The sequence below is a fragment of the Semicossyphus pulcher genome, unplaced genomic scaffold (genome assembly GCF_022749685.1).
Source record: "Semicossyphus pulcher isolate SPU_LCO1_2020_fin unplaced genomic scaffold, fSemPul1.0.p SCAF_27, whole genome shotgun sequence".
Lineage (NCBI taxonomy): Eukaryota > Metazoa > Chordata > Actinopteri > Labriformes > Labridae > Semicossyphus > Semicossyphus pulcher.
In genome coordinates this window covers 3040529-3051469 of record NW_027211701.1, presented here as the reverse complement: position 1 = coordinate 3051469, position 10941 = coordinate 3040529, and the positions used below count along the sequence as shown (strand labels likewise).

General features: G+C 42.3%; 1 long non-coding RNA gene across 1 annotated transcript; it reads left to right on the top strand.

Annotated features, from left to right (window-relative positions):
• The first annotated feature begins 291 nt into the window (after positions 1 to 291).
• On the top strand, positions 292 to 1239 carry LOC138604754 (uncharacterized). Its single transcript, XR_011309302.1, has 3 exons — positions 292 to 371; positions 627 to 719; positions 917 to 1239. It is a non-coding gene; the product is annotated as an uncharacterized lncRNA (long non-coding RNA).
• The last annotated feature ends 9702 nt before the right edge of the window (positions 1240 to 10941 follow it).

Sequence of the window (10941 nt, the reverse complement as noted above, 5' to 3'; positions counted from 1 at the left end):
TGGAAAAACCAATAGTAATTGTTGTACATGTTTGGGCTTCATGTTGCTTCTTGTTACTGCAGAGACTCGCCCTGTCCTCCTAGTTGGCAGACAGATAAATCCTGTACATTTTTTGCAGAGACTTTGAGTGTTTGTGTTTGCGTGTGTTTGGGCTGGTGTTATGAGTCAGTCAAGTATCTCCCTCTGGGTGCAGTAGTTGCGTAGGCAATGTGCCACTCCCTTATCTCCCTTTCACCCAAACTTACCATACTTAAACCCAGACAGCGTCGCTCCGCTTGCTCATTCCTGCCTGCCATTTGGAAGTGTCGGATCTATGACTTCTGCGATGCACTTCATCACTTTTATTGATACTTGGATACCAACGTTTATATGTAAGTATCTGCTTTCATGCTGTATTCAATGGGATCATTGTGTTTTTGGGTTCTGCAGCTTCTCAAGTCAGAAAGCTGAGCCTTGTTTCAGTCTTCATAGTTAGAAATCCTTTAGAAACATCCTCATATGGTTATTGACTGTCAGTGGTATTATAAGAACAAATGTACTTGATTTTACCCAATTAAACATATTTTCATCCTTTATTCATAACAAATCAATAAAATCAACATGAATTTTTCTGATTCAATTTGTAGTCCGTCAGTAAAACCAAAGAAGAAGAAGAATTTGTGCACATTACGTCACACCATGTGGCACATACCTCAGGTCCGCCATCTTTCTCAAGTTTGGTAAGAGTTTTATTTTGTTTTTAATCCACTTCAGTCGATTGATCGTAGTGTTCATCAATTAATTATGATATTTTAAGCGGGGTTAACTTTCAGTCTTCATATTAACCGGATTGTAATGTTTATTGGTACATCGGTGACTGCCATTACCACATATTCTCTGAACCTCAGCTAATGTTAGCAAACTATTTTGTTTAAAGATAGACACCATTAGCCAAGACCCTGAAGGATGTCGACTTAATCAGGAACATTAACACCCAGGCCAACGGGGGTCACCAGAACACCACAGCCATCCCAGCTTCCCCAGCATCACCAACACGCCTCCCAGCCAAATCAACACAGGCCTCCCCGACGCAGCCAGAGGCCCCCTCGACCCGACTCCTCCCAGCAGCGCAGCCAGCTCTACAGGTCGCCCCACGCCCACTGGAAGGAACTTTGCTGAGGTGGTGAGAGGAGCAGCAGCTCAACCCCCTACTGGCGAACTCAGGGACAGACATCTCATGTGACACCTACTCTGCTCTAATAAAAGGTAGAAAAACAGACAGAAGCTCATTATGTCACTACTTGTTTGCATCATCTTCTTAATTATTTTTTTTATTTTAATTCTTTTTAAAATCAGAAAATATTATGATGATTTAAAAACAGAATCTTTTAAAGTAACATGTTGGAATATACAAGGTCTAAAATCGTCTTCTTTTGGATTAAAAAGCAGAAATCGAGATTTTATGAGAGCGATTAGAGACTCTGATATCACTGTCCTACAGGAGACATGGTACAGGAGAGACGGCTCCACTGGTTGTCCTCTTGGTTACACTGAGGTTATAATCCCATCCATCCAATCCGAACGTAATGGTCGGGACTCAGGAGGCATGATTATCTGGTTCAAATCAGAACTTAACCCTGCAATCCAAACTTTTGAAAAAGGAGAATCCCACATTTGGCTTGAAATTAACAAAGAAGTTATATGTGCAGATCAAAATGTCTACCTGTGCGCGATTTACATCCAACCCTCACAATCCCGCTACTACAACAAAGATACTCTTTCAATTTTAGAGGGTGAAATTAAACATTTTAAAAATTTGGGAAACGTTCTTATATGTGGGGATTTAAATGCTCGAACAGGAGACAAACCTGATACAGCTAACTTCTGCGAACTCCCCCAGAGACACAGCAACGATAAAACCACAAACGCAAGAGGTTCTCAGCTTCTGGAGCTCTGCCGCACGCTGGGTCTGTACATCGCCAATGGTCGGATACGAGGAGACACTCCGGGCAGTTTCACTTGTCGCGGCTGCAGTACGGTGGACTACGCCATCACAGATCTAGACCCAACGTCTCTCAGAGCTTTCAAAGTCAGCCGACTCACTCCACTGTCAGACCACAGTCCGATCACAGTCTATTTAAAGAAGGCTCTCACTAACTATGAGGCCTCTTTTAAAACGCCACACATTCATACCAATTGAAATCAGACAGCATGGAGAGATACCAAAAAGCATTTGAAAATCCCCAAATCATAAATTTAATCAAGTTATTTATCTCCAAATAGTTTGCTGTGGGCCAAATTAATGCAATCTTTGATAAAGTGGCGTCATTATCGAACCTGAAAACAAATCCAATATGGTACGATGAATGGTTTGACCAGTATTGTAAAAAGATGAGAAAACTTTAAGAGAATTATCAAATGAAAAACAATACAAACGCACAGTGATAGCAAAGGAAGAACAACACAGCAGAGTTTCACCAGAACAGAACACATCAGGATCTATACACAAACAATTAGAAACTTTGAATAGCAGAGATGTAGAATCAGAGATCAAAAGGCAGCCAAAGCCCTCTGGATGCATCTATCAAATAGCAAGAAGTGATGGAGGGCATCCAGTCCCTCAGACATAACAAGGCCTGTGGTGTGGACAACATATTAAATGAAATGATAAAGTATTCTGATCATACATTCAAATTGGCTTTACTGAAACTGTTTAATATTATTCTGCTGTCTGGAACAAATGTTTAATAACACCCATTCATGAAAACGAGGACAAATATGACCAGAATAGTTATTGTGTAATCTGTGTGAATAGTAACCTGGGAAAAACCTTCTATGATATTCTGAACAAGAGGATTCTTGACCGGACCAAATTTCTGCACCACAGACCACATTAACATCCTCCACACCCTGAGTGAACAGGAGTTGGACCAGAAGGAAGGAAGGGTCTCTGCATGCTTCATAGACTTTAAGAAAGCCTTTCTGAACCTGAACCTGCTGCATAAGTTCTGTCAGACCTGGGTCCTTACTGTTACCCTTAACAAAACTAAAAATATTTTTTCCAAAGAAAACCGGAAGTCAGAAAAGCAAAGTTTATTTGGGCATCTCAAGCCTAAAATGCACTAAAAAGTACAAATATCTGGGCCTCAACATCAGCTCCACAGAAGGCTTCAGCCTGGCTGTGAAAGATCTGAGAGACAGAGCTGCTTTTATCATGTACATTTATCTGTTTGTTTTCATTTATCATCAACCAGTGAAATAAGAGTCTGCTGTCTGATTCAGAGGTACCAGCTTGATCAATGTAAACATACACGGTCAGTGATGTTGTTCTCTATATCGCCACTCATGGAATGCCTCTTGTCCAATCTAACTGCTGTACAATTAGCTCTTGTTTAGAGTCCTCTTTTTGTAATAATTGTTAATTGATTTGAGCAGCACCCACAGGCCCATTTCTTTGTTACATTTTTGCCTCCCTTTTGTTTGTTGTAAAACAATCACACTTTCTTTGTTAATAACTAACTTGTTGGTTTTACGTTGCTTACTAATCTAATGTGAACTTGTTTTTCTACACTGAATTCTGAACCTTAAAGTCAGTAGCACAAGAGAGAGTACTTTATTAAAGCAACTTACAACGAAACCCGGATGAATGATTAATGTGTCTTTAATCTTTATTTATAAAGCGCCAAATCACAACAATAGTTATCTCATGAAACTTTACATACAGAGCAGGTCTACAGTGCAGTCATGCGTAGCTATTTCCAAAGACCCAACATTAACATGAGCAAGCATTTGGTAACAGCAGTGAGAGAAACAATACCAATACTGTTTGTATAAGTAAAACAAATGTAAGCAGCAGCTATAAGAATGCTGATAGAAGATGGCTGATGATAATAACTGTAGCAGAACGTCTGATCTTTTTGCTGATCCTGTCGAGTGCATGCATCAGAAGTATTCTCTGATTAAATCTTGTCCAGCTTCCTGCTGCCAGACATACCAATCTGTCAGCATCTGACCCAGTGGCAGCAGTGACAGGCATTTAACCTGAATGAACCATGAGTGAGCACTTGGCAACAGTAGCAGATAGAACCTCGAGCAGAACCTCACATGCTCTGATGGGACATGAATGCATAAAGACAGAGAGAGAGAGAGAGAGGGGGGAGACGGTGTGTCACCTCTCCCGGCAGTCTAAACCTATAGCAGCATAACTCTGGGCCGGTCCAAGCCTGAGCCAGCGTCATCATAAGCTTTGTGAGAAGCTATAAGCTTTCGCAAAGCTGAGGGGCCTGATAATTGAAGGCTCTATCTCCCATAACACTCTTGAGCTGCACTTAAAAGCTTTTAAAAATAGAAAAAGAGGATCCTTATTTAACAGAAGACGTCTCACCTCAATGCATTTACAGGACAGACATTAGAGAAGTCAAATAATCAATCGTACATGATTGATTGATGATGGATGACATCCTGATAGCATTAGTAGCCAAATATAGGTTGGGCGGCCGTTTATAAAGGCCTACCTGGGCTCCCTCTGTTTTGCCTGATGGGTCAAAGGGCAACTCTGGAAATTTCAGGGGCAGACTGAAGTGCATGTGTGAACTTGCTCATTATTTGACTGAAAGGACATTGGTTTGACACACATCATCTGAGCTGTCTACTCTCATAAGGTGCAATTAAAGAATGTATGGGTGTGACAAAGAGGCCCTATGTGAAATCTTTTAGCAGTTATAAATAGTGAAGAGATCAAATATATTAGGGCTTTTTACACTGCCAGTTCAGGGCGGGATTATTACGACTCCGTTATGTTCCGTCTTCCGTCGCACGGGGTGAAATCAACCCGACTCTGAGCTGGCATCGGAGGTAGTAACAGAGGCGAAACGGCGTCTGTGTAAACTGTAGAGCCGGCAGGGCGGAACAGCGCTGTGTGGGTGTATTTGAAGCACGCAGTTTTGTTTACACCTCGCGCATGTTTTGCATCCGCGACACTGGAACACTGTTTAAAAACACACACTGGGGTGGCTTTACGCTGGCGTTGTGTGGTCAAATGCGGAATGACAAGGGCGGCATGAGGACAGAGCTCTGTTACAGCGCTGAGGCAGAACCACAGTGTAAAAAGGCTATTGACTAGAAGGGAACTACCAGCACATAATTATGTGCCTACTTAATCACATACATGTAGCCCCGAGCATATTCTGGGCCTCGAGCCAGCAAGTAAAAACTGCTGATGTTAATGTCTTTGTTTTTCCTTTCCTGCTGTCCAGTTGTTTAACAGTAAATGAGTGTCTGTGTAGTGTTGAGCTCCCATGTCTTGATTTTTATCTCCTCCAATTCTTAATCTTCTCATTTGTCTTTTCAGCCTCACAAACACAAATGGGAGATGTGACAGAGAAGTAGGCGCCTCATACATGTGTTCCCACTCAGCTTGTGCTACATGACACAGAAGAGTGAAGTTTTATTGTCAGCATTCTCTAAACTGGGAACTGAAATCACTAAATGAAACCTGGGACGTCTGCAGGAATGCAGCGTTTTGACACACAGGACCTCATCACTAAGTAATCTCTCTCTCACACACAAAAACATACACCCTCCGCCACATCCAGCAGTTGGCGTCTACTTGCTAAGAAAAAAATAAACATCTGACTCACAGAAAAACTGACTCAACCCGACTTATCTTATTGGTGGATCATTTTCAGCCTGATAAGAAGCCACACATTACACACAAGGTAAACCAACATAATGTGAACACTTACTTTAATACTTACTTTAACAGAAATAATGACACGATGGAAAAGAAAAAAATTCAACACATCATAGAAGAGTTGGTATCTCCTCGCCAACCCCCTGACTTTGACTGGTGAGGAATGTGTGTGTGTGTGTGTGTGTGTGTGTGTGTGTGTGTGTGTGTGTGTGTGTGTGTGTGTGTGTGTGTGTGTGTGTGCTTGTACCACTTCTGCCACAGACAGGCAAAGACAGGCTTTGGCAGCACCAACTCACAGGAAGAATTCACCAAAGGATTGCGTGGCTTTTGCACAAATGACACAAAAAGGCTCCGCTTCACTCTCCAAGCACAATCAGAGGGTTGAATGCACCCCAATTTAAAGAAATGAGAAATTATTTATACTCATTATTCTATAAACACTAGGTACTCACGGCTTACTTTAGAGGGAAGGAGAAATTAGTAACTTTAAGTATCTCCATTGTTCCTGTGTTCTTACCCTTAAAGATCCAGTTAGGAAGATTTGCGATTCACACTCTTTGGCAGTACATGGTAATTACAGGAGGACACTTCCTGATTTAACCACATGTCCACGGTTGGCTCCGGTTGTAACTTTTGATTTTCTGACGGTCGCTTTCCTTTTTAGACTGTTTGCCTTCATCTGAGAGTTGAATTTGTTCCTTTTTCTTTGGATTTTCACTGAAAAGGAAAGCGACCGTCAGCGTTACAACTGTTGGAAAACATTTTGAAACTCAAATGTTTTAGAGTTAAAGTTATATAATCAGATGTCTTAAAGTTTAAGTTTTACAGTCAAACGTTTTAAAGTAAGTTCTTATAATCCAATGCTTTAATCAGAATCTTAAGCTGAGAGACTCGCTGGGCTCATTATAAAAGCCAGATGCAGATCAAAGGGGGAAGCCGGCCGCCTTATCTAAACTAGTGATGGGAAACCACGTGTCCCCCGCTAACGAACCCCCCCTTTTCTGCTGTACCATGTGAGAGCGTGCCTAATTGGCCGGAGCGAGGAAGCGCCCTGTTGAAAAGTTGTAACTGTGCCGGACGAAACTGAAAGGACACGAGCTGAGGGCAGAGAGCCAAAGTTTGGGGGCTGAGCTCCAGCAAGTGGTGATCTGACAGTGAAAAAAAAAACGTGCTGAAGCCCAGCGTGGGAGGGGCTTCAGAGTATATAAGCGGAGTGGCTAACCTGTGGGGAGTCTCATCCGGATGGACTCAGGTTTATTTGTTTGTATTTATACGAGAAAAAACTCTTTTTGCATCAGATTCTGCCAGTCTCTAGTGTTTGCTTGTCAGAGTTTTTTGAAGACTTTGACTATATTTTTAAGAGTTTTTTTAACCAAGTTTTATTACCTATTTTTAAGAGTTTTTATACCATTCATTACCTATTGGAGATTGAAATTAAGTTGCTGACGAGAGGGTTCTGGGACCTGTTTTGCCACAACACAACCATAACAAAGGGAGCCAACTGTAGACGTCTGGTTAAATTAGGAATTGCCGTGTACTGCCAAAGGTGCCGCAAAACTGAAATCTTTAAGACTCTATCTTTAAGGGTACTTACAGTGTCGGTACAGGGGAACAGTTGAGATACTTAAAGTAACTAATGTCTCCTTTCCTCTAAAGCAGGGGTCTCCAACCTTTTTTCATCTGAGAGCTACTCTGAAAAAATTAAGTGGCCAAGAGCTACTTGCATTACATCGCTGTAATTGCTGTTGGCGCCTCATGTTGATTCTTTTGACGACTGAAACGTTGTTACCACAGATGAGGTACACACACTTGTCCTTCACAGTCATTACTAAAAACTTGCTTTCCCACTACCCCTGGAAATAGCATGTTTTCTGCTTTTTCTTGGCGTTTTTTGTTGACAGCTGATAGGCCTGTCCTATTATTTTGTATTGGAGGGGGTGCGACATCTGTGTATTTGATTGAACTGAAGTGGGAAGAGGCTTTCAAGGTGCATTTATTGTCGTCAGATTTTTTTGAGTCTGTGAACCTCTTGGCGAGCTACTAAAATCCAGGCCGCGAGCTACCTGTTGGAGACCCATGCTTTAAAGTAACCCGTGAGTACCTATTACTTATAGAACAATAAAGATAAATCATTTCTCATTTCTTTAAATTACACTGTAGGTACCCAGTACTGACAAACTACTTACAGTATAACCTTTTTCTCCTTGCCTCTAAAATTCCTAATTGTTGCTCCCTTACTTCACTATAGCTTCATTTAAGAAATGATACATGCAACGATATTACATTGTAAGTCGTGGGTACTTACAAGGTAAGCTGTGGGCTGTATTATAAAGCGTTACCATCATATTATGTCATAATTATTATAATTGGGAGACCAATCAGTCCGCGGCTCTGCAAGGCTCAACCCCGGCACATGGGCAACCTTTGGAGCCATTACACGGGGCGGTGAAGCTCTGTTACAGACAGTTAAACTTGTAAACACCTGCTCATCACCGATCTGTGCAAGGAGTTGAGATCTGTCAGTGTGCGCTCAGCTGAGAGCAGAGTGGAGGTGCACACAGCTCCTCTTCACAATCAGGAGCACACTGCACGGATTGTGTCGTGTATAGTGTAATGAAGTGTAGATTACAGGATAACTTCACACGCTGGATTCCACTCTGGTCAGGTTCAGGGCGATGCGACACACAGGATAGTAACCAGTGTTGGGAGTAACGCGTTAGCTCTGCAGTTCAAGTAATCTGTTAATTACTTACTTTTTCACGTAAAGTAATCTGTTACTGGAAAATAAATTGCCTTTTTGTCTTTTTCTTTTGTCGCCACAAAAACAGAAAATCCCTGAAGCTTCTTGGCAGGTAGACAGCGTTTCCCTGTGTCATGGAAACAGCTGTGCCTAATACTGTATGCATCTGCCCACTTCACTGTCAGACTGTTTGCATCATAAAGAGCTGTTAAGGAAAGTATTGCACACGATTGGGAGAAAGTGTGTGAGTGTCAGGGTGTCAGTGATTGACAGTTCATGTGTTGGTTCAGAGTGGTGAAGGAAAAACAAAGAGTGTTGAACACCAGGATGCACTTCCTCTTGTGTGACCTGGTAACGTCTCATCATAAAACAGTTAGTGCATTAGCATGTGACACCCCACACTTTGTGCGCTTGTCTTTTCTTCAGAGGTCTATCAGTCTATCTACCTTCTATACTCCCTCAGGCTCAGGCTGCACTTCCTGCAGGGTCTCTTGACCTGTTGAACTGGCAGCTACATGTGTCTTTGCTTCCTCTTATTGTTTGCTTGAAAGCTGCATTTTCCTTTTCCTTTTCTCTTCTTTTTTTATCATTTGGTTTCTTTTTCTTTGATGTGTCATACTTGGAAGTAGACCTGATTGACTGGTCGCTGGCTGTTTCCTCTATTCCTGTCCCTTTATTCTTCAGTCTCAGTTCCCTTTCTCACAGTCTTTCCTCCTTTCTTCACTCTTTAAAACTGATTTAAATGTTAAACACTATATTTTATGAAGACTGTGTACTTGTTATACCTGTGTAACCTTTGACACAATACCTGTGTTCATGCAACATTGTATTTACACGTCCAGGGTGTCCCCCCGATGCTCAAGCATGATGAGAGAAGCTCCTGCGCTCAGACCTGTCCTGCCCTTTTTGGCCCTGACAAACCGGTGTGGATTCCACTCTGGGCTGTTCACAGTCAGCACGAATTGCAAACCTATGTATTTCCATGATATATTTTGAAATTGCAATTGGAAAGACTTAACATATCAGTCAGCATGGCAGCATTTCATTGTGGTGACAGAGATTTCTCAGCTCTGATATCCTTCTGGGCTTTCTGCCGCTGCTCGCCTTCTGAGAACAGTGTTTTTGTTTTTGACATGATAAACATTTTTAGTCGTAGAAAATCCTCTTTAGTATCACTTCCTCCTGATTTGTCAGATCTATTTTTGGACACCATGATGGGCTCGTCATCATTACTCACTTCATCTCCAGAAGGAATTTCCTGTCTAAATGTATGTGGTTGACCCTTGCTCTTCTTGTCTCCCTCTCTCGCCCTCGCTCTCTCTCTGAGCAGGAGAACCACAGGGTGATTAATGGAGCCTGAAAACACCCTGCAGTAAAACAGAACCCCCACCCTGAGGCTCCGCTGCCGTTGCAGACAAACATGTTGTCTCCTCTCTGAGTCAGTGTGGATGTTTGAGCTGTTTAGCCCGAGCCATTTGAGCTTCCTCACGCAGCAGAACAAACCATAGCAGAGACAAGATGCAGGGACAACATGTAGGACAGGGCTCAAACTGCTGACTGTGTTTGTCCACCTTCTCATTATACTTTCAGACCCGGACCTTTACACTTCATCAAGCTGAGCTGCTTTGTCTACTTCGCCCTTTGTTTCAGGATAGTGAGCAACTTAATGTCTTTATTTACATCATCTTACCAGAAGCATTTTTTAAATATGGGGGGTTTTGGACCCCTGACACCAAACGGCCCACAGTGAAGTGCTTGTCATCAACTTGTGACGGCCCAATGTTTAGGCTAACTGAAATAATAGTGGAAAAATAGGTAGCAAAGAAGAGAAGGAGAGTCACACATCTTCTCCCTCAGGCCTCGTGGAGGACTGTAGTTTCTGTGTGTTCTATGTCGTACTGTTACACTGCACAGCCTCCAGCTCGACTTCTCACAGCAGAAGCTGCACACTTTTGCTTCAGTGTCGCCATCTTGACACATATTACTTTAATATTTTCAAGAATACATTGATTTGTATTTCGGCGTTCAGATATTATTTCCTGTTTCCACTTTGTCTCTCGTTGTCATGTTTTCTTATTGTCTAGTTTTGTGTTTAGTGTATTCCATGTTCTGGTCACAATTTAGTCCTGTTTAGTTAAGTATTTCACTTGTGTCTCTTTGGTTACATCATTTCCTGTTTTACTGTGTCACCTTGTCTCTCGTGTGGGTCCACTTCCTGCCTTTGAGCTTCCCGCTTATTTGATTATGTGCCCTGCCCTGATTTCACCTGTGTCTGATTAGCCTCACCTCCTAAGTTTATTTGGTCTCTGTGCTCTCTTGTCTGAGTGCTGGTTCATTGTCTTTGTCGTGTGTGTGACGTCCCCACCTTGTTGTTGCTTGTTGGCTCAGTTGACTTGTGTTTCAGATGCCTGTGGGTGTGGTCGTGTCTTCATGATTGGGAACACCTGGGCCCGGGTGTTCCAATCCTATTTAACACCCCACACCGCATAACCTCACTCATGCACACACACTAGCACCACTGACTTACTGA